This window comes from Leptonotus elevatus, chromosome 2, assembly GCF_054856555.1.
Source record: "Leptonotus elevatus isolate MCC_2025b chromosome 2, RoL_Lele_1.0, whole genome shotgun sequence".
Classification (NCBI taxonomy): Eukaryota; Metazoa; Chordata; class Actinopteri; order Syngnathiformes; family Syngnathidae; genus Leptonotus; species Leptonotus elevatus.
In genome coordinates, this window is record NC_141240.1 from 23,185,685 (window position 1) to 23,212,236 (window position 26,552).

Here is a 26,552-nt window from a genome sequence, read left to right on the forward strand (position 1 = left end):
TCGACCTCTGGGTTATGAGCAAAGCACGCTTCCGCTGCGCCACTGGTACTTGTTGGCCTGTACTCTCTTGTCGCTGAAGAAGAATTAGGTCTGACATTTCGCCATTGATCAGAGCAGGCTTCATTACGTTATGCACAAGGCTCGGCAGGACAGCATGAACCTGGATTTTGGTGTGGAAACCTATTTGTCCGCCAAGTCTGCGCCTCAGACCGCAACATAACTTACATTGCCCAAACATTTCCTTTCTGTTAATAGCTTCTAAGGTAGTCTGGCCGAGTGGTCGAAGGCGCTGGATTTAGGCTCCAGTTTCTTAGGAGTTGTGGGTTCAAGTCCCACCACTGCCAATTCTGTGACAATGGAAGTAGTGTCCTACAAATTCTGTGGATGACTTTAGACAATATGCTTATTTTACTATGCTAACAAGCATGAGGTCCACAACTGTTTGCCATTGGACGTTTCTGGTTGGGTTGAAGATAATTTACCTCTGATCCAAGCAGGCATCATTACCTTATGCGCAAGGTTTTGTTGGACACCACTAACCTGGATGTTCTTGTGGAAACCTGATATTTTTACAGAAAAATATTTGCAGGTAGTGTGGCCGAGCGGTCAAAGGCGCTGGATTAAGGCTCCAGTCTCTCAGGAGGCGTGGGTTCAAATCCCACCACTGCCAGTTCTTCCTTACAGTTTTGTTTGTAGCAAAGTATAGGAATTTGATTTTCTGTTTGTGTTTTGTCCTCTTACCACCATTCCCGAAATATCAGTATTTTTGCCTTTCACACTAAACGGGACTGACTACTTAATCAGTGACAACACAGAGAAATCAGACTAAGAATGGTGAAAGATGGCCCAATTTTCCAAAGTGAAGTAAATGAATTGAAGAAGGGGTCAAATCCCTTGGCCACAGCCAATGAGTAGACAATTGTTAACTTCACATGATTAACCTTCAAAAGAACTACTTGGTAGAAGTTCAACAACATCCTAGACTGAGGATTGTGCTACTAAATAACCAGGTCGAGATAGCAGAGGATGGTTTCGATCCATTGACCTCTGGGTTATGGGCCCAGCACGCTTCCGCTGCGCCACTCTGCTGCTGTAGTGGTACTTGTTGGCCTGTACTCTCTTGTCGCTGAAGAAGAATTAGGTCTAACATTTCGCCATGGATCAGAGCAGGCTTCATTACGTTATGCACAAGGCTAGGCAGGACAGCATGTACCTGGATTTTGGTGTGGAAACCTATTTGTCCGCCAAGTCTGCGCCTCAGACCGCAACATAACTTACATTGCCCAAACATTTCCTTTCTGTTAATGGCTTCTAAGGTAGTGTGGCCGAGTGGTCGAAGGCGCTGGATTTAGGCTCCAGTCTCTGAGGAGGCGTGGGTTCAAGTCCCACCACTGCCAATTCTGTGACAATGGAAGTAGTATCCTACAAATTCTGTGGATGACTTTAGACAATATGCTTATTTTACTATGCTAACAAGCATGAGGTCCACAACTGTTTGCCATTGGACGTTTCTGGTTGGCTTGAAGATAATTTACCTCTGATCCAAGCAGGCATTATTACCTTATGCGCAAGGTTTTGTTGGACACCACTAACCTGGCGGTTCTTGTGGAAACCTGATATTTTTACTGAAAAAGATTTGCAGGTAGTGTGGTTGAGCGGTCAAAGGTGCTGGATTAAGGCTCCAGTCTCTCAGGAGGTGTGGGTTCAAATCCCAGTTCTTCCTTACAGTTTTGTTTGTATTAAAGTATAGGAATTTGATTTTCTGTTTGTGTTTTGTCCTCTTACCACCATTCCCGAAATTTCAGTATTTTTGCCTTTCACACTAAACGGGACTGACTACTTAATCAGTGACAACACAGAGAAATCAGACTAAGAATGGTGAAAGATGGCCCAATTTTCCAAAGTGAAGTAAATGAATTGAAGAAGGGGTCAAATCCCTTGGCCACAGTCAATGAGTAGACAATTTTTAACTTCACATGATTAACCTTCAAAAGAACTACTTGGTAGAAGTTCAACAACATCCTAGACTGAGGATTGTGCTACTAAATAACCAGGTCGAGATAGCAGAGGATGGTTTCGATCCATCGACCTCTGGGTTATGGGCCGAGCACGCTTCCGCTGCGCCACTCTGCTGCTGTAGTGGTACTTGTTGGCCTGTACTCTCTTGTCGCTGAAGAAGAATTAGGTCACATTTCACCATGGATCAGAGCAGGCTTCATTACGTTATGCACAAGGCTAGGCAGGACAGCATGAACCTGGATTTTGGTGTGGAAACCTATTTGTCCGCCAAGTCTGCGCCTCAGACCGCAACATAACTTACATTGCCCAAACATTTCCTTTCTGTTAATAGCTTCTAAGGTAGTCTGGCCGAGTGGTCGAAGGCGCTGGATTTAGGCTCCAGTTTCTTAGGAGGTGTGGGTTCAAGTCCCACCACTGCCAATTCTGTGACAATGGAAGTAGTGTCCTACAAATTCTGTGGATGACTTTAGACAATATGCTTATTTTACTATGCTAACAAGCATGAGGTCCACAACTGTTTGCCATTGGACGTTTCTGGTTGGCTTGAAGATAATTTACCTCTGATCCAAGCAGGCATCATTACCTTATGCGCAAGGTTTTGTTGGACACCACTAACCTGGATGTTCTTGGGGAAACCTGATATTTTTACTGAAAAAGATTTGCAGGTAGTGTGGCCGAGCGGTCAAAGGTGCTGGATTAAGGCTCCAGTCTCTCAGGAGGCGTGGGTTCAAATCCCATCACTGCCAGTTCTTCCTTACAGTTTTGTTTGTAGCAAAGTATAGGAATTTGATTTTCTGTTTGTGTTTTGTCCTCTTACCACCATTCCCGAAATTTCAGTATTTTTGCCTTTCACACTAAACGGGACTGACTACTTAATCAGTGACAACACAGAGAAATCAGACTAAGAATGGTGAAAGATGGCCCAATTTTCCAAAGTGAAGTAAATGAATTGAAGAAGGGGTCAAATCCCTTGGCCACAGCCAATGAGTAGACAATTGTTAACTTCACATGATTAACCTTCAAAAGAACTACTTGGTAGAAGTTCAACAACATCCTAGACTGAGGATTGTGCTACTAAATAACCAGGTCGAGATAGCAGAGGATGGTTTCGATCCATTGACCTCTGGGTTATGGGCCCAGCACGCTTCCGCTGCGCCACTCTGCTGCTGTAGTGGTACTTGTTGGCCTGTACTCTCTTGTCGCTGAAGAAGAATTAGGTCTAACATTTCGCCATGGATCAGAGCAGGCTTCATTACGTTATGCACAAGGCTAGGCAGGACAGCATGTACCTGGATTTTGGTGTGGAAACCTATTTGTCCGCCAAGTCTGCGCCTCAGACCGCAACATAACTTACATTGCCCAAACATTTCCTTTCTGTTAATGGCTTCTAAGGTAGTGTGGCCGAGTGGTCGAAGGCGCTGGATTTAGGCTCCAGTCTCTGAGGAGGCGTGGGTTCAAGTCCCACCACTGCCAATTCTGTGACAATGGAAGTAGTATCCTACAAATTCTGTGGATGACTTTAGACAATATGCTTATTTTACTATGCTAACAAGCATGAGGTCCACAACTGTTTGCCATTGGACGTTTCTGGTTGGCTTGAAGATAATTTACCTCTGATCCAAGCAGGCATTATTACCTTATGCGCAAGGTTTTGTTGGACACCACTAACCTGGCGGTTCTTGTGGAAACCTGATATTTTTACTGAAAAAGATTTGCAGGTAGTGTGGTTGAGCGGTCAAAGGTGCTGGATTAAGGCTCCAGTCTCTCAGGAGGTGTGGGTTCAAATCCCAGTTCTTCCTTACAGTTTTGTTTGTATTAAAGTATAGGAATTTGATTTTCTGTTTGTGTTTTGTCCTCTTACCACCATTCCCGAAATTTCAGTATTTTTGCCTTTCACACTAAACGGGACTGACTACTTAATCAGTGACAACACAGAGAAATCAGACTAAGAATGGTGAAAGATGGCCCAATTTTCCAAAGTGAAGTAAATGAATTGAAGAAGGGGTCAAATCCCTTGGCCACAGTCAATGAGTAGACAATTTTTAACTTCACATGATTAACCTTCAAAAGAACTACTTGGTAGAAGTTCAACAACATCCTAGACTGAGGATTGTGCTACTAAATAACCAGGTCGAGATAGCAGAGGATGGTTTCGATCCATCGACCTCTGGGTTATGGGCCGAGCACGCTTCCGCTGCGCCACTCTGCTGCTGTAGTGGTACTTGTTGGCCTGTACTCTCTTGTCGCTGAAGAAGAATTAGGTCACATTTCACCATGGATCAGAGCAGGCTTCATTACGTTATGCACAAGGCTAGGCAGGACAGCATGAACCTGGATTTTGGTGTGGAAACCTATTTGTCCGCCAAGTCTGCGCCTCAGACCGCAACATAACTTACATTGCCCAAACATTTCCTTTCTGTTAATAGCTTCTAAGGTAGTCTGGCCGAGTGGTCGAAGGCGCTGGATTTAGGCTCCAGTTTCTTAGGAGGTGTGGGTTCAAGTCCCACCACTGCCAATTCTGTGACAATGGAAGTAGTGTCCTACAAATTCTGTGGATGACTTTAGACAATATGCTTATTTTACTATGCTAACAAGCATGAGGTCCACAACTGTTTGCCATTGGACGTTTCTGGTTGGCTTGAAGATAATTTACCTCTGATCCAAGCAGGCATCATTACCTTATGCGCAAGGTTTTGTTGGACACCACTAACCTGGATGTTCTTGGGGAAACCTGATATTTTTACTGAAAAAGATTTGCAGGTAGTGTGGCCGAGCGGTCAAAGGTGCTGGATTAAGGCTCCAGTCTCTCAGGAGGCGTGGGTTCAAATCCCACCACTGCCAGTTCTTCCTTACAGTTTTGTTTGTAGCAAAGTATAGGAATTTGATTTTCTGTTTGTGTTTTGTCCTCTTACCACCATTCCCGAAATTTCAGTATTTTTGCCTTTCACACTAAACGGGACTGACTACTTAATCAGTGACAACACAGAGAAATCAGACTAAGAATGGTGAAAGATGGCCCAATTTTCCAAAGTGAAGTAAATGAATTGAAGAAGGGGTCAAATCCCTTGGCCACAGTCAATGAGTAGACAATTTTTAACTTCACATGATTAACCTTCAAAAGAACTACTTGGTAGAAGTTCAACAACATCCTAGACTGAGGATTGTGCTACTAAATAACCAGGTCGAGATAGCAGAGGAAAGTTTCGATCCATCGACCTCTGGGTTATGAGCAAAGCACGCTTCCGCTGCGCCACTGGTACTTGTTGGCCTGTACTCTCTTGTCGCTGAAGAAGAATTAGGTCTGACATTTCGCCATTGATCAGAGCAGGCTTCATTACGTTATGCACAAGGCTCGGCAGGACAGCATGAACCTGGATTTTGGTGTAGAAACCTATTTGTCCGCCAAGTCTGCGCCTCAGACCGCAACATAACTTACATTGCCCAAACATTTCCTTTCTGTTAATAGCTTCTAAGGTAGTCTGGCCGAGTGGTCGAAGGTGCTGGATTTAGGCTCCAGTTTCTTAGGAGTTGTGGGTTCAAGTCCCACCACTGCCAATTCTGTGACAATGGAAGTAGTGTCCTACAAATTCTGTGGATGACTTTAGACAATATGCTTATTTTACTATGCTAACAAGCATGAGGTCCACAACTGTTTGCCATTGGACGTTTCTGGTTGGCTTGAAGATAATTTACCTCTGATCCAAGCAGGCATCATTACCTTATGCGCAAGGTTTTGTTGGACACCACTAACCTGGATGTTCTTGTGGAAACCTGATATTTTTACAGAAAAATATTTGCAGGTAGTGTGGCCGAGCGGTCAAAGGCGCTGGATTAAGGCTCCAGTCTCTCAGGAGGCGTGGGTTCAAATCCCACCACTGCCAGTTCTTCCTTACAGTTTTGTTTGTAGCAAAGTATAGGAATTTGATTTTCTGTTTGTGTTTTGTCCTCTTACCACCATTCCCGAAATTTCAGTATTTTTGCCTTTCACACTAAACGGGACTGACTACTTAATCAGTGACAACACAGAGAAATCAGACTAAGAATGGTGAAAGATGGCCCAATTTTCCAAAGTGAAGTAAATGAATTGAAGAAGGGGTCAAATCCCTTGGCCACAGCCAATGAGTAGACAATTGTTAACTTCACATGATTAACCTTCAAAAGAACTACTTGGTAGAAGTTCAACAACATCCTAGACTGAGGATTGTGCTACTAAATAACCAGGTCGAGATAGCAGAGGATGGTTTCGATCCATTGACCTCTGGGTTATGGGCCCAGCACGCTTCCGCTGCGCCACTCTGCTGCTGTAGTGGTACTTGTTGGCCTGTACTCTCTTGTCGCTGAAGAAGAATTAGGTCTAACATTTCGCCATGGATCAGAGCAGGCTTCATTACGTTATGCACAAGGCTAGGCAGGACAGCATGTACCTGGATTTTGGTGTGGAAACCTATTTGTCCGCCAAGTCTGCGCCTCAGACCGCAACATAACTTACATTGCCCAAACATTTCCTTTCTGTTAATGGCTTCTAAGGTAGTGTGGCCGAGTGGTCGAAGGCGCTGGATTTAGGCTCCAGTCTCTGAGGAGGCGTGGGTTCAAGTCCCACCACTGCCAATTCTGTGACAATGGAAGTAGTATCCTACAAATTCTGTGGATGACTTTAGACAATATGCTTATTTTACTATGCTAACAAGCATGAGGTCCACAACTGTTTGCCATTGGACGTTTCTGGTTGGCTTGAAGATAATTTACCTCTGATCCAAGCAGGCATTATTACCTTATGCGCAAGGTTTTGTTGGACACCACTAACCTGGCGGTTCTTGTGGAAACCTGATATTTTTACTGAAAAAGATTTGCAGGTAGTGTGGTTGAGCGGTCAAAGGTGCTGGATTAAGGCTCCAGTCTCTCAGGAGGTGTGGGTTCAAATCCCAGTTCTTCCTTACAGTTTTGTTTGTATTAAAGTATAGGAATTTGATTTTCTGTTTGTGTTTTGTCCTCTTACCACCATTCCCGAAATTTCAGTATTTTTGCCTTTCACACTAAACGGGACTGACTACTTAATCAGTGACAACACAGAGAAATCAGACTAAGAATGGTGAAAGATGGCCCAATTTTCCAAAGTGAAGTAAATGAATTGAAGAAGGGGTCAAATCCCTTGGCCACAGTCAATGAGTAGACAATTTTTAACTTCACATGATTAACCTTCAAAAGAACTACTTGGTAGAAGTTCAACAACATCCTAGACTGAGGATTGTGCTACTAAATAACCAGATCGAGATAGCAGAGGATGGTTTCGATCCATCGACCTCTGGGTTATGGGCCGAGCACGCTTCCGCTGCGCCACTCTGCTGCTGTAGTGGTACTTGTTGGCCTGTACTCTCTTGTCGCTGAAGAAGAATTAGGTCACATTTCACCATGGATCAGAGCAGGCTTCATTACGTTATGCACAAGGCTAGGCAGGACAGCATGAACCTGGATTTTGGTGTGGAAACCTATTTGTCCGCCAAGTCTGCGCCTCAGACCGCAACATAACTTACATTGCCCAAACATTTCCTTTCTGTTAATAGCTTCTAAGGTAGTCTGGCCGAGTGGTCGAAGGCGCTGGATTTAGGCTCCAGTTTCTTAGGAGGTGTGGGTTCAAGTCCCACCACTGCCAATTCTGTGACAATGGAAGTAGTGTCCTACAAATTCTGTGGATGACTTTAGACAATATGCTTATTTTACTATGCTAACAAGCATGAGGTCCACAACTGTTTGCCATTGGACGTTTCTGGTTGGCTTGAAGATAATTTACCTCTGATCCAAGCAGGCATCATTACCTTATGCGCAAGGTTTTGTTGGACACCACTAACCTGGATGTTCTTGGGGAAACCTGATATTTTTACTGAAAAAGATTTGCAGGTAGTGTGGCCGAGCGGTCAAAGGTGCTGGATTAAGGCTCCAGTCTCTCAGGAGGCGTGGGTTCAAATCCCACCACTGCCAGTTCTTCCTTACAGTTTTGTTTGTAGCAAAGTATAGGAATTTGATTTTCTGTTTGTGTTTTGTCCTCTTACCACCATTCCCGAAATTTCAGTATTTTTGCCTTTCACACTAAACGGGACTGACTACTTAATCAGTGACAACACAGAGAAATCAGACTAAGAATGGTGAAAGATGGCCCAATTTTCCAAAGTGAAGTAAATGAATTGAAGAAGGGGTCAAATCCCTTGGCCACAGTCAATGAGTAGACAATTTTTAACTTCACATGATTAACCTTCAAAAGAACTACTTGGTAGAAGTTCAACAACATCCTAGACTGAGGATTGTGCTACTAAATAACCAGGTCGAGATAGCAGAGGAAAGTTTCGATCCATCGACCTCTGGGTTATGAGCAAAGCACGCTTCCGCTGCGCCACTGGTACTTGTTGGCCTGTACTCTCTTGTCGCTGAAGAAGAATTAGGTCTGACATTTCGCCATTGATCAGAGCAGGCTTCATTACGTTATGCACAAGGCTCGGCAGGACAGCATGAACCTGGATTTTGGTGTAGAAACCTATTTGTCCGCCAAGTCTGCGCCTCAGACCGCAACATAACTTACATTGCCCAAACATTTCCTTTCTGTTAATAGCTTCTAAGGTAGTCTGGCCGAGTGGTCGAAGGTGCTGGATTTAGGCTCCAGTTTCTTAGGAGTTGTGGGTTCAAGTCCCACCACTGCCAATTCTGTGACAATGGAAGTAGTGTCCTACAAATTCTGTGGATGACTTTAGACAATATGCTTATTTTACTATGCTAACAAGCATGAGGTCCACAACTGTTTGCCATTGGACGTTTCTGGTTGGCTTGAAGATAATTTACCTCTGATCCAAGCAGGCATCATTACCTTATGCGCAAGGTTTTGTTGGACACCACTAACCTGGATGTTCTTGTGGAAACCTGATATTTTTACAGAAAAATATTTGCAGGTAGTGTGGCCGAGCGGTCAAAGGCGCTGGATTAAGGCTCCAGTCTCTCAGGAGGCGTGGGTTCAAATCCCACCACTGCCAGTTCTTCCTTACAGTTTTGTTTGTAGCAAAGTATAGGAATTTGATTTTCTGTTTGTGTTTTGTCCTCTTACCGCCATTCCCGAAATATCAGTATTTTTGCCTTTCACACTAAACGGGACTGACTACTTAATCAGCGACAACACAGAGAAATCAGACTAAGAATGGTGAAAGATGGCCCAATTTTCCAAAGTGAAGTAAATGAATTGAAGAAGGGGTCAAATCCCTTGGCCACAGCCAATGAGTAGACAATTGTTAACTTCACATGATTAACCTTCAAAAGAACTACTTGGTAGAAGTTCAACAACATCCTAGACTGAGGATTGTGCTACTAAATAACCAGGTCGAGATAGCAGAGGATGGTTTCGATCCATCGACCTCTGGGTTATGGGCCCAGCACGCTTCCGCTGCGCCACTCTGCTGCTGTAGTGGTACTTGTTGGCCTGTACTCTCTTGTCGCTGAAGAAGAATTAGGTCTAACATTTCGCCATGGATCAGAGCAGGCTTCATTACGTTATGCACAAGGCTAGGCAGGACAGCATGTACCTGGATTTTGGTGTGGAAACCTATTTGTCCGCCAAGTCTGCGCCTCAGACCGCAACATAACTTACATTGCCCAAACATTTCCTTTCTGTTAATGGCTTCTAAGGTAGTGTGGCCGAGTGGTCGAAGGCGCTGGATTTAGGCTCCAGTCTCTGAGGAGGCGTGGGTTCAAGTCCCACCACTGCCAATTCTGTGACAATGGAAGTAGTATCCTACAAATTCTGTGGATGACTTTAGACAATATGCTTATTTTACTATGCTAACAAGCATGAGGTCCACAACTGTTTGCCATTGGACGTTTCTGGTTGGCTTGAAGATAATTTACCTCTGATCCAAGCAGGCATTATTACCTTATGCGCAAGGTTTTGTTGGACACCACTAACCTGGCGGTTCTTGTGGAAACCTGATATTTTTACTGAAAAAGATTTGCAGGTAGTGTGGTTGAGCGGTCAAAGGTGCTGGATTAAGGCTCCAGTCTCTCAGGAGGTGTGGGTTCAAATCCCAGTTCTTCCTTACAGTTTTGTTTGTATTAAAGTATAGGAATTTGATTTTCTGTTTGTGTTTTGTCCTCTTACCACCATTCCCGAAATTTCAGTATTTTTGCCTTTCACACTAAACGGGACTGACTACTTAATCAGTGACAACACAGAGAAATCAGACTAAGAATGGTGAAAGATGGCCCAATTTTCCAAAGTGAAGTAAATGAATTGAAGAAGGGGTCAAATCCCTTGGCCACAGTCAATGAGTAGACAATTTTTAACTTCACATGATTAACCTTCAAAAGAACTACTTGGTAGAAGTTCAACAACATCCTAGACTGAGGATTGTGCTACTAAATAACCAGGTCGAGATAGCAGAGGATGGTTTCGATCCATCGACCTCTGGGTTATGGGCCGAGCACGCTTCCGCTGCGCCACTCTGCTGCTGTAGTGGTACTTGTTGGCCTGTACTCTCTTGTCGCTGAAGAAGAATTAGGTCACATTTCACCATGGATCAGAGCAGGCTTCATTACGTTATGCACAAGGCTAGGCAGGACAGCATGAACCTGGATTTTGGTGTGGAAACCTATTTGTCCGCCAAGTCTGCGCCTCAGACCGCAACATAACTTACATTGCCCAAACATTTCCTTTCTGTTAATAGCTTCTAAGGTAGTCTGGCCGAGTGGTCGAAGGCGCTGGATTTAGGCTCCAGTTTCTTAGGAGGTGTGGGTTCAAGTCCCACCACTGCCAATTCTGTGACAATGGAAGTAGTGTCCTACAAATTCTGTGGATGACTTTAGACAATATGCTTATTTTACTATGCTAACAAGCATGAGGTCCACAACTGTTTGCCATTGGACGTTTCTGGTTGGCTTGAAGATAATTTACCTCTGATCCAAGCAGGCATCATTACCTTATGCGCAAGGTTTTGTTGGACACCACTAACCTGGATGTTCTTGGGGAAACCTGATATTTTTACTGAAAAAGATTTGCAGGTAGTGTGGCCGAGCGGTCAAAGGTGCTGGATTAAGGCTCCAGTCTCTCAGGAGGCGTGGGTTCAAATCCCACCACTGCCAGTTCTTCCTTACAGTTTTGTTTGTAGCAAAGTATAGGAATTTGATTTTCTGTTTGTGTTTTGTCCTCTTACCACCATTCCCGAAATTTCAGTATTTTTGCCTTTCACACTAAACGGGACTGACTACTTAATCAGTGACAACACAGAGAAATCAGACTAAGAATGGTGAAAGATGGCCCAATTTTCCAAAGTGAAGTAAATGAATTGAAGAAGGGGTCAAATCCCTTGGCCACAGTCAATGAGTAGACAATTTTTAACTTCACATGATTAACCTTCAAAAGAACTACTTGGTAGAAGTTCAACAACATCCTAGACTGAGGATTGTGCTACTAAATAACCAGGTCGAGATAGCAGAGGAAAGTTTCGATCCATCGACCTCTGGGTTATGAGCAAAGCACGCTTCTGCTGCGCCACTGGTACTTGTTGGCCTGTACTCTCTTGTCGCTGAAGAAGAATTAGGTCTGACATTTCGCCATTGATCAGAGCAGGCTTCATTACGTTATGCACAAGGCTCGGCAGGACAGCATGAACCTGGATTTTGGTGTAGAAACCTATTTGTCCGCCAAGTCTGCGCCTCAGACCGCAACATAACTTACATTGCCCAAACATTTCCTTTCTGTTAATAGCTTCTAAGGTAGTCTGGCCGAGTGGTCGAAGGCGCTGGATTTAGGCTCCAGTTTCTTAGGAGTTGTGGGTTCAAGTCCCACCACTGCCAATTCTGTGACAGTGGAAGTAGTGTCCTACAAATTCTGTGGATGACTTTAGACAATATGCTTATTTTACTATGCTAACAAGCATGAGGTCCACAACTGTTTGCCATTGGACGTTTCTGGTTGGCTTGAAGATAATTTACCTCTGATCCAAGCAGGCATCATTACCTTATGCGCAAGGTTTTGTTGGACACCACTAACCTGGATGTTCTTGTGGAAACCTGATATTTTTACAGAAAAATATTTGCAGGTAGTGTGGCCGAGCGGTCAAAGGCGCTGGATTAAGGCTCCAGTCTCTCAGGAGGCGTGGGTTCAAATCCCACCACTGCCAGTTCTTCCTTACAGTTTTGTTTGTAGCAAAGTATAGGAATTTGATTTTCTGTTTGTGTTTTGTCCTCTTACCACCATTCTCGAAATATCAGTATTTTTGCCTTTCACACTAAACGGGACTGACTACTTAATCAGTGACAACACAGAGAAATCAGACTAAGAATGGTGAAAGATGGCCCAAATTTCCAAAGTGAAGTAAATGAATTGAAGAAGGGGTCAAATCCCTTGGCCACAGCCAATGAGTAGACAATTGTTAACTTCACATGATTAACCTTCAAAAGAACTACTTGGTAGAAGTTCAACAACATCCTAGACTGAGGATTGTGCTACTAAATAACCAGGTCGAGATAGCAGAGGATGGTTTCGATCCATCGACCTCTGTGTTATGGGCCCAGCACGCTTCCGCTGCGCCACTCTGCTGCTGTAGTGGTACTTGTTGGCCTGTACTCTCTTGTCGCTGAAGAAGAATTAGGTCTAACATTTCGCCATGGATCAGAGCAGGCTTCATTACGTTATGCACAAGGCTAGGCAGGACAGCATGTACCTGGATTTTGGTGTGGAAACCTATTTGTCCGCCAAGTCTGCGCCTCAGACCGCAACATAACTTACATTGCCCAAACATTTCCTTTCTGTTAATGGCTTCTAAGGTAGTGTGGCCGAGTGGTCGAAGGCGCTGGATTTAGGCTCCAGTCTCTGAGGAGGCGTGGGTTCAAGTCCCACCACTGCCAATTCTGTGACAATGGAAGTAGTATCCTACAAATTCTGTGGATGACTTTAGACAATATGCTTATTTTACTATGCTAACAAGCATGAGGTCCACAACTGTTTGCCATTGGACGTTTCTGGTTGGCTTGAAGATAATTTACCTCTGATCCAAGCAGGCATTATTACCTTATGCGCAAGGTTTTGTTGGACACCACTAACCTGGCGGTTCTTGTGGAAACCTGATATTTTTACTGAAAAAGATTTGCAGGTAGTGTGGTTGAGCGGTCAAAGGTGCTGGATTAAGGCTCCAGTCTCTCAGGAGGTGTGGGTTCAAATCCCAGTTCTTCCTTACAGTTTTGTTTGTATTAAAGTATAGGAATTTGATTTTCTGTTTGTGTTTTGTCCTCTTACCACCATTCCCGAAATTTCAGTATTTTTGCCTTTCACACTAAACGGGACTGACTACTTAATCAGTGACAACACAGAGAAATCAGACTAAGAATGGTGAAAGATGGCCCAATTTTCCAAAGTGAAGTAAATGAATTGAAGAAGGGGTCAAATCCCTTGGCCACAGTCAATGAGTAGACAATTTTTAACTTCACATGATTAACCTTCAAAATAACTACTTGGTAGAAGTTCAACAACATCCTAGACTGAGGATTGTGCTACTAAATAACCAGGTCGAGATAGCAGAGGATGGTTTCGATCCATCGACCTCTGGGTTATGGGCCGAGCACGCTTCCGCTGCGCCACTCTGCTGCTGTAGTGGTACTTGTTGGCCTGTACTCTCTTGTCGCTGAAGAAGAATTAGGTCACATTTCGCCATGGATCAGAGCAGGCTTCATTACGTTATGCACAAGGCTAGGCAGGACAGCATGAACCTGGATTTTGGTGTGGAAACCTATTTGTCCGCCAAGTCTGCGCCTCAGACCGCAACATAACTTACATTGCCCAAACATTTCCTTTCTGTTAATAGCTTCTAAGGTAGTCTGGCCGAGTGGTCGAAGGCGCTGGATTTAGGCTCCAGTTTCTTAGGAGGTGTGGGTTCAAGTCCCACCACTGCCAATTCTGTGACAATGGAAGTAGTGTCCTACAAATTCTGTGGATGACTTTAGACAATATGCTTATTTTACTATGCTAACAAGCATGAGGTCCACAACTGTTTGCCATTGGACGTTTCTGGTTGGCTTGAAGATAATTTACCTCTGATCCAAGCAGGCATTATTACCTTATGCGCAAGGTTTTGTTGGACACCACTAACCTGGCGGTTCTTGTGGAAACCTGATATTTTTACTGAAAAAGATTTGCAGGTAGTGTGGCCGAGCGGTCAAAGGTGCTGGATTAAGGCTCCAGTCTCTCAGGAGGTGTGGGTTCAAATCCCAGTTCTTCCTTACAGTTTTGTTTGTATTAAAGTATAGGAATTTGATTTTCTGTTTGTGTTTTGTCCTCTTACCACCATTCCCGAAATTTCAGTATTTTTGCCTTTCACACTAAACGGGACTGACTACTTAATCAGTGACAACACAGAGAAATCAGACTAAGAATGGTGAAAGATGGCCCAATTTTCCAAAGTGAAGTAAATGAATTGAAGAAGGGGTCAAATCCCTTGGCCACAGTCAATGAGTAGACAATTTTTAACTTCACATGATTAACCTTCAAAAGAACTACTTGGTAGAAGTTCAACAACATCCTAGACTGAGGATTGTGCTACTAAATAACCAGGTCGAGATAGCAGAGGATGGTTTCGATCCATCGACCTCTGGGTTATGGGCCCAGCACGCTTCCGCTGCGCCACTCTGCTGCTGTAGTGGTACTTGTTGGCCTGTACTCTCTTGTCGCTGAAGAAGAATTAGGTCTAACATTTCGCCATGGATCAGAGCAGGCTTCATTACGTTATGCACAAGGCTAGGCAGGACAGCATGTACCTGGATTTTGGTGTGGAAACCTATTTGTCCGCCAAGTCTGCGCCTCAGACCGCAACATAACTTACATTGCCCAAACATTTCCTTTCTGTTAATGGCTTCTAAGGTAGTGTGGCCGAGTGGTCGAAGGCGCTGGATTTAGGCTCCAGTCTCTGAGGAGGCGTGGGTTCAAGTCCCACCACTGCCAATTCTGTGACAATGGAAGTAGTATCCTACAAATTCTGTGGATGACTTTAGACAATATGCTTATTTTACTATGCTAACAAGCATGAGGTCCACAACTGTTTGCCATTGGACGTTTCTGGTTGGCTTGAAGATAATTTACCTCTGATCCAAGCAGGCATTATTACCTTATGCGCAAGGTTTTGTTGGACACCACTAACCTGGCGGTTCTTGTGGAAACCTGATATTTTTACTGAAAAAGATTTGCAGGTAGTGTGGTTGAGCGGTCAAAGGTGCTGGATTAAGGCTCCAGTCTCTCAGGAGGTGTGGGTTCAAATCCCAGTTCTTCCTTACAGTTTTGTTTGTATTAAAGTATAGGAATTTGATTTTCTGTTTGTGTTTTGTCCTCTTACCACCATTCCCGAAATTTCAGTATTTTTGCCTTTCACACTAAACGGGACTGACTACTTAATCAGTGACAACACAGAGAAATCAGACTAAGAATGGTGAAAGATGGCCCAATTTTCCAAAGTGAAGTAAATGAATTGAAGAAGGGGTCAAATCCCTTGGCCACAGTCAATGAGTAGACAATTTTTAACTTCACATGATTAACCTTCAAAAGAACTACTTGGTAGAAGTTCAACAACATCCTAGACTGAGGATTGTGCTACTAAATAACCAGGTCGAGATAGCAGAGGATGGTTTCGATCCATCGACCTCTGGGTTATGGGCCGAGCACGCTTCCGCTGCGCCACTCTGCTGCTGTAGTGGTACTTGTTGGCCTGTACTCTCTTGTCACTGAAGAAGAATTAGGTCACATTTCACCATGGATCAGAGCAGGCTTCATTACGTTATGCACAAGGCTAGGCAGGACAGCATGAACCTGGATTTTGGTGTGGAAACCTATTTGTCCGCCAAGTCTGCGCCTCAGACCGCAACATAACTTACATTGCCCAAACATTTCCTTTCTGTTAATAGCTTCTAAGGTAGTCTGGCCGAGTGGTCGAAGGCGCTGGATTTAGGCTCCAGTTTCTTAGGAGGTGTGGGTTCAAGTCCCACCACTGCCAATTCTGTGACAATGGAAGTAGTGTCCTACAAATTCTGTGGATGACTTTAGACAATATGCTTATTTTACTATGCTAACAAGCATGAGGTCCACAACTGTTTGCCATTGGACGTTTCTGGTTGGCTTGAAGATAATTTACCTCTGATCCAAGCAGGCATCATTACCTTATGCGCAAGGTTTTGTTGGACACCACTAACCTGGATGTTCTTGGGGAAACCTGATATTTTTACTGAAAAAGATTTGCAGGTAGTGTGGCCGAGCGGTCAAAGGTGCTGGATTAAGGCTCCAGTCTCTCAGGAGGCGTGGGTTCAAATCCCACCACTGCCAGTTCTTCCTTACAGTTTTGTTTGTAGCAAAGTATAGGAATTTGATTTTCTGTTTGTGTTTTGTCCTCTTACCACCATTCCCGAAATTTCAGTATTTTTGCCTTTCACACTAAACGGGACTGACTACTTAATCAGTGACAACACAGAGAAATCAGACTAAGAATGGTGAAAGATGGCCCAATTTTCCAAAGTGAAGTAAATGAATTGAAGAAGGGGTCAAATCCCTTGGCCACAGTCAATGAGTAGACAATTTTTAACTTCACATGATTAACCTTCAAAAGAACTACTTGGTAGAAGTTCAACAACATCCTAGACTGAGGATTGTGCTACTAAATAACCAGGTCGAGATAGCAGAGGAAAGTTTCGATCCATCGACCTCTGGGTTATGAGCAAAGCACGCTTCTGCTGCGCCACTGGTACTTGTTGGCCTGTACTCTCTTGTCGCTGAAGAAGAATTAGGTCTGACATTTCGCCATTGATCAGAGCAGGCTTCATTACGTTATGCACAAGGCTCGGCAGGACAGCATGAACCTGGATTTTGGTGTAGAAACCTATTTGTCCGCCAAGTCTGCGCCTCAGACCGCAACATAACTTACATTGCCCAAACATTTCCTTTCTGTTAATAGCTTCTAAGGTAGTCTGGCCGAGTGGTCGAAGGCGCTGGATTTAGGCTCCAGTTTCTTAGGAGTTGTGGGTTCAAGTCCCACCACTGCCAATTCTGTGACAGTGGAAGTAGTGTCCTACAAATTCTGTGGATGACTTTAGACAATATGCTTATTTTACTATGCTAACAAGCATGAGGTCCACAACTGTTTGCCATTGGACGTTTCTGGTTGGCTTGAAGATAATTTACCTCTGATCCAAGCAGGCATCATTACCTTATGCGCAAGGTTTTGTTGGACACCACTAACCTGGATGTTCTTGTGGAAACCTGATATTTTTACAGAAAAATATTTGCAGGTAGTGTGGCCGAGCGGTCAAAGGCGCTGGATTAAGGCTCCAGTCTCTCAGGAGGCGTGGGTTCAAATCCCACCACTGCCAGTTCTTCCTTACAGTTTTGTTTGTAGCAAAGTATAGGAATTTGATTTTCTGTTTGTGTTTTGTCCTCTTACCACCATTCTCGAAATATCAGTATTTTTGCCTTTCACACTAAACGGGACTGACTACTTAATCAGTGACAACACAGAGAAATCAGACTAAGAATGGTGAAAGATGGCCCAATTTTCCAAAGTGAAGTAAATGAATTGAAGAAGGGGTCAAATCCCTTGGCCACAGCCAATGAGTAGACAATTGTTAACTTCACATGATTAACCTTCAAAAGAACTACTTGGTAGAAGTTCAACAACATCCTAGACTGAGGATTGTGCTACTAAATAACCAGGTCGAGATAGCAGAGGATGGTTTCGATCCATCGACCTCTGGGTTATGGGCCCAGCACGCTTCCGCTGCGCCACTCTGCTGCTGTAGTGGTACTTGTTGGCCTGTACTCTCTTGTCGCTGAAGAAGAATTAGGTCTAACATTTCGCCATGGATCAGAGCAGGCTTCATTACGTTATGCACAAGGCTAGGCAGGACAGCATGTACCTGGATTTTGGTGTGGAAACCTATTTGTCCGCCAAGTCTGCGCCTCAGACCGCAACATAACTTACATTGCCCAAACATTTCCTTTCTGTTAATGGCTTCTAAGGTAGTGTGGCCGAGTGGTCGAAGGCGCTGGATTTAGGCTCCAGTCTCTGAGGAGGCGTGGGTTCAAGTCCCACCACTGCCAATTCTGTGACAATGGAAGTAGTATCCTACAAATTCTGTGGATGACTTTAGACAATATGCTTATTTTACTATGCTAACAAGCATGAGGTCCACAACTGTTTGCCATTGGACGTTTCTGGTTGGCTTGAAGATAATTTACCTCTGATCCAAGCAGGCATTATTACCTTATGCGCAAGGTTTTGTTGGACACCACTAACCTGGCGGTTCTTGTGGAAACCTGATATTTTTACTGAAAAAGATTTGCAGGTAGTGTGGTTGAGCGGTCAAAGGTGCTGGATTAAGGCTCCAGTCTCTCAGGAGGTGTGGGTTCAAATCCCAGTTCTTCCTTACAGTTTTGTTTGTATTAAAGTATAGGAATTTGATTTTCTGTTTGTGTTTTGTCCTCTTACCACCATTCCCGAAATTTCAGTATTTTTGCCTTTCACACTAAACGGGACTGACTACTTAATCAGTGACAACACAGAGAAATCAGACTAAGAATGGTGAAAGATGGCCCAATTTTCCAAAGTGAAGTAAATGAATTGAAGAAGGGGTCAAATCCCTTGGCCACAGTCAATGAGTAGACAATTTTTAACTTCACATGATTAACCTTCAAAATAACTACTTGGTAGAAGTTCAACAACATCCTAGACTGAGGATTGTGCTACTAAATAACCAGGTCGAGATAGCAGAGGATGGTTTCGATCCATCGACCTCTGGGTTATGGGCCGAGCACGCTTCCGCTGCGCCACTCTGCTGCTGTAGTGGTACTTGTTGGCCTGTACTCTCTTGTCGCTGAAGAAGAATTAGGTCACATTTCGCCATGGATCAGAGCAGGCTTCATTACGTTATGCACAAGGCTAGGCAGGACAGCATGAACCTGGATTTTGGTGTGGAAACCTATTTGTCCGCCAAGTCTGCGCCTCAGACCGCAACATAACTTACATTGCCCAAACATTTCCTTTCTGTTAATAGCTTCTAAGGTAGTCTGGCCGAGTGGTCGAAGGCGCTGGATTTAGGCTCCAGTTTCTTAGGAGGTGTGGGTTCAAGTCCCACCACTGCCAATTCTGTGACAATGGAAGTAGTGTCCTACAAATTCTGTGGATGACTTTAGACAATATGCTTATTTTACTATGCTAACAAGCATGAGGTCCACAACTGTTTGCCATTGGACGTTTCTGGTTGGCTTGAAGATAATTTACCTCTGATCCAAGCAGGCATTATTACCTTATGCGCAAGGTTTTGTTGGACACCACTAACCTGGCGGTTCTTGTGGAAACCTGATATTTTTACTGAAAAAGATTTGCAGGTAGTGTGGTTGAGCGGTCAAAGGTGCTGGATTAAGGCTCCAGTCTCTCAGGAGGTGTGGGTTCAAATCCCAGTTCTTCCTTACAGTTTTGTTTGTATTAAAGTATAGGAATTTGATTTTCTGTTTGTGTTTTGTCCTCTTACCACCATTCCCGAAATTTCAGTATTTTTGCCTTTCACACTAAACGGGACTGACTACTTAATCAGTGACAACACAGAGAAATCAGACTAAGAATGGTGAAAGATGGCCCAATTTTCCAAAGTGAAGTAAATGAATTGAAGAAGGGGTCAAATCCCTTGGCCACAGTCAATGAGTAGACAATTTTTAACTTCACATGATTAACCTTCAAAAGAACTACTTGGTAGAAGTTCAACAACATCCTAGACTGAGGATTGTGCTACTAAATAACCAGGTCGAGATAGCAGAGGATGGTTTCGATCCATCGACCTCTGGGTTATGGGCCCAGCACGCTTCCGCTGCGCCACTCTGCTGCTGTAGTGGTACTTGTTGGCCTGTACTCTCTTGTCGCTGAAGAAGAATTAGGTTTAACATTTCGCCATGGATCAGAGCAGGCTTCATTACGTTATGCACAAGGCTAGGCAGGACAGCATGTACCTGGATTTTGGTGTGGAAACCTATTTGTCCGCCAAGTCTGCGCCTCAGACCGCAACATAACTTACATTGCCCAAACATTTCCTTTCTGTTAATGGCTTCTAAGGTAGTGTGGCCGAGTGGTCGAAGGCGCTGGATTTAGGCTCCAGTCTCTAAGGAGGCGTGGGTTCAAGTCCCACCACTGCCAATTCTGTGACAATGGAAGTAGTATCCTACAAATTCTGTGGATGACTTTAGACAATATGATTATTTTACTATGCTAACAAGCATGAGGTCCACAACTGTTTGCCATTGGACGTTTCTGGTTGGCTTGAAGATAATTTACCTCTGATCCAAGCAGGCATCATTACCTTATGCGCAAGGTTTTGTTGGACACCACTAACCTGGATGTTCTTGTGGAAACCTAATATTTTTACTGAAAAAGATTTGCAGGTAGTGTGGCCGAGCGGTCAAAGGCGCTGGATTAAGGCTCCAGTCTCTCAGGAGGCGTGGGTTCAAATCCCACCACTGCCAGTTCTTCCTTACAGTTTTGTTTGTAGCAAAGTATAGGAATTTGATTTTCTGTTTGTGTTTTGTCCTCTTACCACCATTCCCGAAATTTCAGTATTTTTGCCTTTCACACTAAACGGGACTGACTACTTAATCAGTGTTAACACAGAGAAATCAGACTAAGAATGGTGAAAGATGGCCCAATTTTCCAAAGTGAAGTAAATGAATTGAAGAATGGGTCAAATCCCTTGGCCACAGCCAATGAGTAGACAATTGTTAACTTCACATGATTAACCTTCAAAAGAACTACTTGGTAGAAGTTCAACAACATCCTAGACTGAGGATTGTGCTACTAAATAACCAGGTCGAGATAGCAGAGGATGGTTTCGATCCATCGACCTCTGGGTTATGGGCCCAGCACTCTTCCGCTGCGCCACTCTGCTGCTGTAGTGGCACTTGTTGGCCTGTACTCTCTTGTCGCTGAAGAAGAATTAGGTCTAACATTTCGCCATGGATCAGAGCAGGCTTCATTACGTTATGCACAAGGCTAGGCAGGACAGCATGTACCTGGATTTTGCTGTGGAAACCTATTTGTCCGCCAAGTCTGCGCCTCAGACCGCAACATAACTTACATTGCCCAAACATTTCCTTTCTGTTAATGGCTTCTAAGGTAGTGTAGCCGAGTGGTCGAAGGCGCTGGATTTAGGCTCCAGTCTCTGAAGAGGCGTGGGTTCAAGTCCCACCACTGCCAAATTCTGTGACAATGGAAGTAGTATCCTACAAATTCTGTGGATTACTTTAGACAATATGCTTATTTTACTATGCTAACAAGCATGAGGTCCACAACTGTTTGCCATTGGACGTTTCTGGTTGGCTTGAAGATAATTTACCTCTGATCCAAGCAGGCATCATTACCTTATGCGCAAGGTTTTGTTGGACACCACTAACCTGGATGTTCTTGTGGAAACCTGATATTTTTACTGAAAAATATTTGCAGGTAGTGTGGCCGAGCGGTTAAAGGTGCTGGATTAAGGCTCCAGTCTCTCAGGAGGCGTGGGTTCAAATCCCACCACTGCCAGTTCTTCCTTACAGTTTTGTTTGTAGCAAAGTATAGGAATTTGATTTTCTGTTTGTGTTTTGTCCTCTTACCACCATTCCCGAAATTTCAGTATGTTTGCCTTTCACACTAAACGGGACTGACTACTTAATCAGTGACAACACAGAGAAATCAGACTAAGAATGGTGAAAGATGGCCCAATTTTCCAAAGTGAAGTAAATTAATTGAAGAAGGGGTCAAATCCCTTGGCCACAGCCAATGAGTAGACCATTTTTAACTTCACATGATTAACCTTCAAAAGAAGTACTTGGTAGAAGTTCAACAACATCCTAGACTGAGGATTGTGCTACTAAATAACCAGGTCGAGATAGCAGAGGATGGTTTCTATCCATCGACCTCTGGGTTATGGGCCCAGCACGCTTCCGCTGCGCCACTCTGCTGCTGTAGTGGTACTTGTTGGCCTGTACTCTCTTGTCGCTGAAGAAGAATTAGGTCTAACATTTCGCCATGGATCAGAGCAGGCTTCATTACGTTATGCACAAGGCTAGGCAGGACAGCATGTACCTGGATTTTGGTGTGGAAACCTATGTGTCCGCCAAGTCTGCGTCTCAGACCGCAACATAACTTACATTGCCCAAACATTTCCTTTCTGTTAATGGCTTCTAAGGTAGTGTGGCCGAGTGGTCGAAGGCGCTGGATTTAGGCTCCAGTCTCTGAGGAGGCGTGGGTTCAAGTCCCACCACTGCCAATTCTGTGACAATGGAAGTAGTATCCTACAAATTCTGTGGATGACTTTAGACAATATGCTTATTTTACTATGCTAACAAGCATGAGGTCCACAACTGTTTGCCATTGGACGTTTCTGGTTGGCTTGAAGATAATTTACCTCTGATCCAAGCAGGCATCATTACCTTATGCGCAAGGTTTTGTTGGACACCACTAACCTGGATGTTATTAGGGAAACCTGATATTTTTACTGAAAAAGATTTGCAGGTAGTGTGGCCGAGCGGTCAAAGGCGCTGGATTAAGGCTCCAGTCTCTCAGGAGGCGTGGGTTCAAATCCCACCACTGCCAGTTCTTCCTTACAGTTTTGTTTGTAGCAAAGTATAGGAATTTGATTTTCTGTTTGTGTTTTGTCCTCTTACCACCATTCCCGAAATTTCAGTATTTTTGCCTTTCACACTAAACGGGACTGACTACTTAATCAGTGACAACACAGAGAAATCAGACTAAGAATGGTGAAAGATGGCCCAATTTTCCAAAGTGAAGTAAATGAATTGAAGAAGGGGTCAAATCCCTTGGCCACAGCCAATGAGTAGACAATTTTTAACTTCACATGATTAACCTTCAAAAGAAGTACTTGGTAGAAGTTCAACAACATCCTAGACTGAGGATTGTGCTACTAAATAACCAGGTCGAGATAGCAGAGGATGGTTTCGATTCATCGACCTCTGGGTTATGGGCCCAGCACGCTTCCGCTGCGCCACTCTGCTGCTGTAGTGGTACTTGTTGGCCTGTACTCTCTTGTCGCTGAAGAAGAATTAGGTCTAACATTTCGCCATGGATCAGAGCAGGCTTCATTACGTTATGCACAAGGCTAGGCAGGACAGCATGTACCTGGATTTTGGTGTGGAAACCTATTTGTCCGCCAAGTCTGCGCCTCAGACCGCAACATAACTTACATTGCCCAAACATTTCCTTTCTGTTAATGGCTTCTAAGGTAGTGTGGCCGAGTGGTCGAAGGCGCTGGATTTAGGCTCCAGTCTCTGAGGAGGCGTGGGTTCAAGTCCCACCACTGCCAATTCTGTGACAATGGAAGTAGTATCCTACAAATTCTGTGGATGACTTTAGACAATATGCTTATTTTACTATGCTAACAAGCATGAGGTCCACAACTGTTTGCCATTGGACGTTTCTGGTTGGCTTGAAGATAATTTACCTCTGATCCAAGCAGGCATCATTACCTTATGCGCAAGGTTTTGTTGGACACCACTAACCTGGATGTTCTTGTGGAAACCTGATATTTTTACTGAAAAATATTTGCAGGTAGTGTGGCCGAGCGGTCAAAGGCGCTGGATTAAGGCTCCAGTCTCTCAGGAGGCGTGGGTTCAAATCCCACCACTGCCAGTTCTTCCTTACAGTTTTGTTTGTAGCAAAGTATAGGAATTTGATTTTCTGTTTGTGTTTTGTCCTCTTACCACCATTCCCGAAATTTCAGTATTTTTGCCTTTCACACTAAACGGGACTGACTACTTAATCAGTGACAACACAGAGAAATCAGACTAAGAATGGTGAAAGATGGCCCAATTTTCCAAAGTGAAGTAAATTAATTGAAGAAGGGGTCAAATCCCTTGGCCACAGCCAATGAGTAGAACATTTTTAACTTCACATGATTAACCTTCAAAAGAAGTACTTGGTAGAAGTTCATCAACATCCTAGACTGAGGATTGTGCTACTAAATAACCAGGTCGAGATAGCAGAGGATGGTTTCGATCCATCGACCTCTGGGTTATGGGCCCAGCACGCTTCCGCTGCGCCACTCTGCTGCTGTAGTGGTACTTGTTGGCCTGTACTCTCTTGTCGCTGAAGAAGAATTAGGTCTAACATTTTGCCATGGATCAGAGCAGGCTTCATTACGTTATGCACAAGGCTAGGCAGGACAGCATGTACCTGTATTTTGGTGTGGAAACCTATTTGTCCGCCAAGTCTGCGCCTCAGACCGCAACATAACTTACATTGCCCAAACATTTCCTTTCTGTTAATGGCTTCTAAGGTAGTGTGGCCGAGTGGTCGAAGGCGCTGGATTTAGGCTCCAGTCTCTGAGGAGGCGTGGGTTCAAGTCCCACCACTGCCAATTCTGTGACAATGGAAGTAGTATCCTACAAACTCTGTGGATGACTTTAAACAATATGCTTATTTTACTATGCTAACAAGCATGAGGTCCACAACTGTTTGCCATTGGACGTTTCTGGTTGGCTTGAAGATAATTTACCTCTGATCCAAGCAGGCATCATTACCTTATGCGCAAGGTTTTGTTGGACACCACTAACCTGGATGTTCTTGTGGAAACCTGATATTTTTACTGAAAAATATTTGCAGGTAGTGTGGCCGAGTGGTCAAAGGCGCTGGATTAAGGCTCCAGTCTCTCAGGAGGCGTGGGTTCAAATCCCACCACTGCCAGTTCTTCCTTACAGTTTTGTTTGTAGCAAAGTATAGGAATTTGATTTTCTGTTTGTGTTTTGTCCTCTTACCACCATTCCCGAAATTTCAGTATTTTTGCCTTTCACACTAAACGGGACTGACTACTTAATCAGTGACAACACAGAGAAATCAGACTAAGAATGGTGAAAGATGGCCCAATTTTCCAAAGTGAAGTAAATGAATTGAAGAATGGGCCAAATCCCTTGGCCACAGCCAATGAGTAGACAATTGTTAACTTCACATGATTAACCTTCAAAAGAACTACTTGGTAGAAGTTCAACAACATCCTAGACTGAGGATTGTGCTACTAAATAACCAGGTCGAGATAGCAGAGGATGGTTTCGATCCATCGACCTCTGGGTTATGGGCCCAGCACGCTTCCGCTGCGCCACTCTGCTGCTGTAGTGGTACTTGTTGGCCTGTACTCTCTTGTCGCTGAAGAAGAATTAGGTCTAACATTTCGCCATGGATCAGAGCAGGCTTCATTACGTTATGCACAAGGCTAGGCAGGACAGCATGTACCTGGATTTTGGTGTGGAAACCTATTTGTCCGCCAAGTCTGCGCCTCAGACCGCAACATAACTTACATTGCCCAAACATTTCCTTTCTGTTCACGGCTTATAAGGTAGTGTGGCCGAGTGGTCGAAGGCGCTGGATTTAGGCTCCAGTCTCTGAGGAGGAGTGGGTTCAAGTCCCACCACTGCCAATTCTGTGACAATGGAAGTAGTATCCTACAAATTCTGTGGATGACTTTAGACAATATGCTTATTTTACTATGCTAACAAGCATGAGGTCCACAACTGTTTGCCATTGGACGTTTCTGGTTGGCTTGAAGATAATTTACCTCTGATCCAAGCAGGCGTCATTACCTTATGCGCAAGGTTTTGTTGGACACCACTAACCTGGCGGTTCTTGTGGAAACCTGATATTTTTACTGAAAAAGATTTGCAGGTAGTGTGGTTGAGCGGTCAAAGGTGCTGGATTAAGGCTCCAGTCTCTCAGGAGGCGTGGGTTCAAATCCCACCACTGCCAGTTCTTCCTTACAGTTTTGTTTGTAGCAAAGTATAGGAATTTGATTTTCTGTTTGTGTTTTGTCCTCTTACCACCATTCCCGAAATTTCAGTATTTTTGCCTTTCACACTAAACGGGACTGACTACTTAATCAGTGACAACACAGAGAAATCAGACTAAGAATGGTGAAAGATGGCCCAATTTTCCAAAGTGAAGTAAATGAATTGAAGAATGGGTCAATCCCCTTGGCCACAGCCAATGAGTAGACAATTGTTAACTTCACATGATTAACCTTCAAAAGAAGTACTTGGTAGAAGTTCAACAACATCCTAGACTGAGGATTGTGCTACTAAATAACCAGGTCGAGATAGCAGAGGATGGTTTCGATCCATCGACCTCTGGGTTATGGGCCCAGCACGCTTCCGCTGCACCACTCTGCTGCTGTAGTGGCACTTGTTGGCCTGTACTCTCTTGTCGCTGAAGAAGAATTAGGTCTAACATTTCGCCATGGATCAGAGCAGGCTTCATTACGTTATGCACAAGGCTAGGCAGGACAGCATGTACCTGGATTTTGGTGTGGAAACCTATGTGTCCGCCAAGTCTGCGCCTCAGACCGCAACATAACTTACATTGCCCAAACATTTCCTTTCTGTTAATGGCTTCTAAGGTAGTGTGGCCGAGTGGTCGAAGGCGCTGGATTTAGGCTCCAGTCTCTGAGGAGGCGTGGGTTCAAGTCCCACCACTGCCAATTCTGTGACAATGGAAGTAGTATCCTAC

General features: G+C 44.1%; 42 non-coding genes across 42 annotated transcripts; all 42 read left to right on the forward strand.

Moving 5' to 3' along the window:
- The first annotated feature begins 262 nt into the window (after positions 1-262).
- Positions 263-344, forward strand: trnal-uag (transfer RNA leucine (anticodon UAG)). The gene has a single exon. It is a non-coding gene; the product is annotated as a tRNA-Leu (tRNA).
- A 244-nt stretch (positions 345-588) lies between these two features.
- On the forward strand, positions 589-670 carry trnal-aag (transfer RNA leucine (anticodon AAG)). The gene has a single exon. It is a non-coding gene; the product is annotated as a tRNA-Leu (tRNA).
- Positions 671-1,315: 645 nt separating this feature from the next.
- Positions 1,316-1,397, forward strand: trnal-uag (transfer RNA leucine (anticodon UAG)). Its single transcript has one exon. It is a non-coding gene; the product is annotated as a tRNA-Leu (tRNA).
- Positions 1,398-2,357: 960 nt separating this feature from the next.
- On the forward strand, positions 2,358-2,439 carry trnal-uag (transfer RNA leucine (anticodon UAG)). Its single transcript has one exon. It is a non-coding gene; the product is annotated as a tRNA-Leu (tRNA).
- Positions 2,440-2,683: 244 nt separating this feature from the next.
- Positions 2,684-2,765, forward strand: trnal-aag (transfer RNA leucine (anticodon AAG)). The gene has a single exon. It is a non-coding gene; the product is annotated as a tRNA-Leu (tRNA).
- Positions 2,766-3,410: 645 nt separating this feature from the next.
- Positions 3,411-3,492, forward strand: trnal-uag (transfer RNA leucine (anticodon UAG)). The gene has a single exon. It is a non-coding gene; the product is annotated as a tRNA-Leu (tRNA).
- A 960-nt stretch (positions 3,493-4,452) lies between these two features.
- trnal-uag (transfer RNA leucine (anticodon UAG)) lies at positions 4,453-4,534 on the forward strand. Its single transcript has one exon. It is a non-coding gene; the product is annotated as a tRNA-Leu (tRNA).
- A 244-nt stretch (positions 4,535-4,778) lies between these two features.
- On the forward strand, positions 4,779-4,860 carry trnal-aag (transfer RNA leucine (anticodon AAG)). The gene has a single exon. It is a non-coding gene; the product is annotated as a tRNA-Leu (tRNA).
- A 632-nt stretch (positions 4,861-5,492) lies between these two features.
- Positions 5,493-5,574, forward strand: trnal-uag (transfer RNA leucine (anticodon UAG)). Its single transcript has one exon. It is a non-coding gene; the product is annotated as a tRNA-Leu (tRNA).
- A 244-nt stretch (positions 5,575-5,818) lies between these two features.
- On the forward strand, positions 5,819-5,900 carry trnal-aag (transfer RNA leucine (anticodon AAG)). The gene has a single exon. It is a non-coding gene; the product is annotated as a tRNA-Leu (tRNA).
- Positions 5,901-6,545: 645 nt separating this feature from the next.
- On the forward strand, positions 6,546-6,627 carry trnal-uag (transfer RNA leucine (anticodon UAG)). Its single transcript has one exon. It is a non-coding gene; the product is annotated as a tRNA-Leu (tRNA).
- Positions 6,628-7,587: 960 nt separating this feature from the next.
- On the forward strand, positions 7,588-7,669 carry trnal-uag (transfer RNA leucine (anticodon UAG)). The gene has a single exon. It is a non-coding gene; the product is annotated as a tRNA-Leu (tRNA).
- Positions 7,670-7,913: 244 nt separating this feature from the next.
- trnal-aag (transfer RNA leucine (anticodon AAG)) lies at positions 7,914-7,995 on the forward strand. Its single transcript has one exon. It is a non-coding gene; the product is annotated as a tRNA-Leu (tRNA).
- A 632-nt stretch (positions 7,996-8,627) lies between these two features.
- trnal-uag (transfer RNA leucine (anticodon UAG)) lies at positions 8,628-8,709 on the forward strand. Its single transcript has one exon. It is a non-coding gene; the product is annotated as a tRNA-Leu (tRNA).
- A 244-nt stretch (positions 8,710-8,953) lies between these two features.
- Positions 8,954-9,035, forward strand: trnal-aag (transfer RNA leucine (anticodon AAG)). Its single transcript has one exon. It is a non-coding gene; the product is annotated as a tRNA-Leu (tRNA).
- A 645-nt stretch (positions 9,036-9,680) lies between these two features.
- Positions 9,681-9,762, forward strand: trnal-uag (transfer RNA leucine (anticodon UAG)). Its single transcript has one exon. It is a non-coding gene; the product is annotated as a tRNA-Leu (tRNA).
- A 960-nt stretch (positions 9,763-10,722) lies between these two features.
- Positions 10,723-10,804, forward strand: trnal-uag (transfer RNA leucine (anticodon UAG)). The gene has a single exon. It is a non-coding gene; the product is annotated as a tRNA-Leu (tRNA).
- A 244-nt stretch (positions 10,805-11,048) lies between these two features.
- Positions 11,049-11,130, forward strand: trnal-aag (transfer RNA leucine (anticodon AAG)). The gene has a single exon. It is a non-coding gene; the product is annotated as a tRNA-Leu (tRNA).
- A 632-nt stretch (positions 11,131-11,762) lies between these two features.
- On the forward strand, positions 11,763-11,844 carry trnal-uag (transfer RNA leucine (anticodon UAG)). The gene has a single exon. It is a non-coding gene; the product is annotated as a tRNA-Leu (tRNA).
- A 244-nt stretch (positions 11,845-12,088) lies between these two features.
- trnal-aag (transfer RNA leucine (anticodon AAG)) lies at positions 12,089-12,170 on the forward strand. Its single transcript has one exon. It is a non-coding gene; the product is annotated as a tRNA-Leu (tRNA).
- Positions 12,171-12,815: 645 nt separating this feature from the next.
- Positions 12,816-12,897, forward strand: trnal-uag (transfer RNA leucine (anticodon UAG)). The gene has a single exon. It is a non-coding gene; the product is annotated as a tRNA-Leu (tRNA).
- A 960-nt stretch (positions 12,898-13,857) lies between these two features.
- trnal-uag (transfer RNA leucine (anticodon UAG)) lies at positions 13,858-13,939 on the forward strand. The gene has a single exon. It is a non-coding gene; the product is annotated as a tRNA-Leu (tRNA).
- Positions 13,940-14,901: 962 nt separating this feature from the next.
- trnal-uag (transfer RNA leucine (anticodon UAG)) lies at positions 14,902-14,983 on the forward strand. The gene has a single exon. It is a non-coding gene; the product is annotated as a tRNA-Leu (tRNA).
- A 960-nt stretch (positions 14,984-15,943) lies between these two features.
- trnal-uag (transfer RNA leucine (anticodon UAG)) lies at positions 15,944-16,025 on the forward strand. Its single transcript has one exon. It is a non-coding gene; the product is annotated as a tRNA-Leu (tRNA).
- Positions 16,026-16,269: 244 nt separating this feature from the next.
- trnal-aag (transfer RNA leucine (anticodon AAG)) lies at positions 16,270-16,351 on the forward strand. The gene has a single exon. It is a non-coding gene; the product is annotated as a tRNA-Leu (tRNA).
- Positions 16,352-16,983: 632 nt separating this feature from the next.
- On the forward strand, positions 16,984-17,065 carry trnal-uag (transfer RNA leucine (anticodon UAG)). Its single transcript has one exon. It is a non-coding gene; the product is annotated as a tRNA-Leu (tRNA).
- A 244-nt stretch (positions 17,066-17,309) lies between these two features.
- Positions 17,310-17,391, forward strand: trnal-aag (transfer RNA leucine (anticodon AAG)). The gene has a single exon. It is a non-coding gene; the product is annotated as a tRNA-Leu (tRNA).
- Positions 17,392-18,036: 645 nt separating this feature from the next.
- trnal-uag (transfer RNA leucine (anticodon UAG)) lies at positions 18,037-18,118 on the forward strand. The gene has a single exon. It is a non-coding gene; the product is annotated as a tRNA-Leu (tRNA).
- Positions 18,119-19,078: 960 nt separating this feature from the next.
- trnal-uag (transfer RNA leucine (anticodon UAG)) lies at positions 19,079-19,160 on the forward strand. The gene has a single exon. It is a non-coding gene; the product is annotated as a tRNA-Leu (tRNA).
- Positions 19,161-20,122: 962 nt separating this feature from the next.
- trnal-uag (transfer RNA leucine (anticodon UAG)) lies at positions 20,123-20,204 on the forward strand. Its single transcript has one exon. It is a non-coding gene; the product is annotated as a tRNA-Leu (tRNA).
- Positions 20,205-20,448: 244 nt separating this feature from the next.
- Positions 20,449-20,530, forward strand: trnal-aag (transfer RNA leucine (anticodon AAG)). Its single transcript has one exon. It is a non-coding gene; the product is annotated as a tRNA-Leu (tRNA).
- A 645-nt stretch (positions 20,531-21,175) lies between these two features.
- trnal-uag (transfer RNA leucine (anticodon UAG)) lies at positions 21,176-21,257 on the forward strand. The gene has a single exon. It is a non-coding gene; the product is annotated as a tRNA-Leu (tRNA).
- Positions 21,258-21,502: 245 nt separating this feature from the next.
- On the forward strand, positions 21,503-21,584 carry trnal-aag (transfer RNA leucine (anticodon AAG)). Its single transcript has one exon. It is a non-coding gene; the product is annotated as a tRNA-Leu (tRNA).
- A 645-nt stretch (positions 21,585-22,229) lies between these two features.
- trnal-uag (transfer RNA leucine (anticodon UAG)) lies at positions 22,230-22,311 on the forward strand. The gene has a single exon. It is a non-coding gene; the product is annotated as a tRNA-Leu (tRNA).
- Positions 22,312-22,555: 244 nt separating this feature from the next.
- trnal-aag (transfer RNA leucine (anticodon AAG)) lies at positions 22,556-22,637 on the forward strand. The gene has a single exon. It is a non-coding gene; the product is annotated as a tRNA-Leu (tRNA).
- A 645-nt stretch (positions 22,638-23,282) lies between these two features.
- Positions 23,283-23,364, forward strand: trnal-uag (transfer RNA leucine (anticodon UAG)). The gene has a single exon. It is a non-coding gene; the product is annotated as a tRNA-Leu (tRNA).
- Positions 23,365-23,608: 244 nt separating this feature from the next.
- trnal-aag (transfer RNA leucine (anticodon AAG)) lies at positions 23,609-23,690 on the forward strand. Its single transcript has one exon. It is a non-coding gene; the product is annotated as a tRNA-Leu (tRNA).
- Positions 23,691-24,335: 645 nt separating this feature from the next.
- Positions 24,336-24,417, forward strand: trnal-uag (transfer RNA leucine (anticodon UAG)). The gene has a single exon. It is a non-coding gene; the product is annotated as a tRNA-Leu (tRNA).
- A 244-nt stretch (positions 24,418-24,661) lies between these two features.
- On the forward strand, positions 24,662-24,743 carry trnal-aag (transfer RNA leucine (anticodon AAG)). Its single transcript has one exon. It is a non-coding gene; the product is annotated as a tRNA-Leu (tRNA).
- A 645-nt stretch (positions 24,744-25,388) lies between these two features.
- trnal-uag (transfer RNA leucine (anticodon UAG)) lies at positions 25,389-25,470 on the forward strand. Its single transcript has one exon. It is a non-coding gene; the product is annotated as a tRNA-Leu (tRNA).
- Positions 25,471-25,714: 244 nt separating this feature from the next.
- On the forward strand, positions 25,715-25,796 carry trnal-aag (transfer RNA leucine (anticodon AAG)). Its single transcript has one exon. It is a non-coding gene; the product is annotated as a tRNA-Leu (tRNA).
- A 645-nt stretch (positions 25,797-26,441) lies between these two features.
- On the forward strand, positions 26,442-26,523 carry trnal-uag (transfer RNA leucine (anticodon UAG)). The gene has a single exon. It is a non-coding gene; the product is annotated as a tRNA-Leu (tRNA).
- Positions 26,524-26,552: the final 29 nt, after the last annotated feature.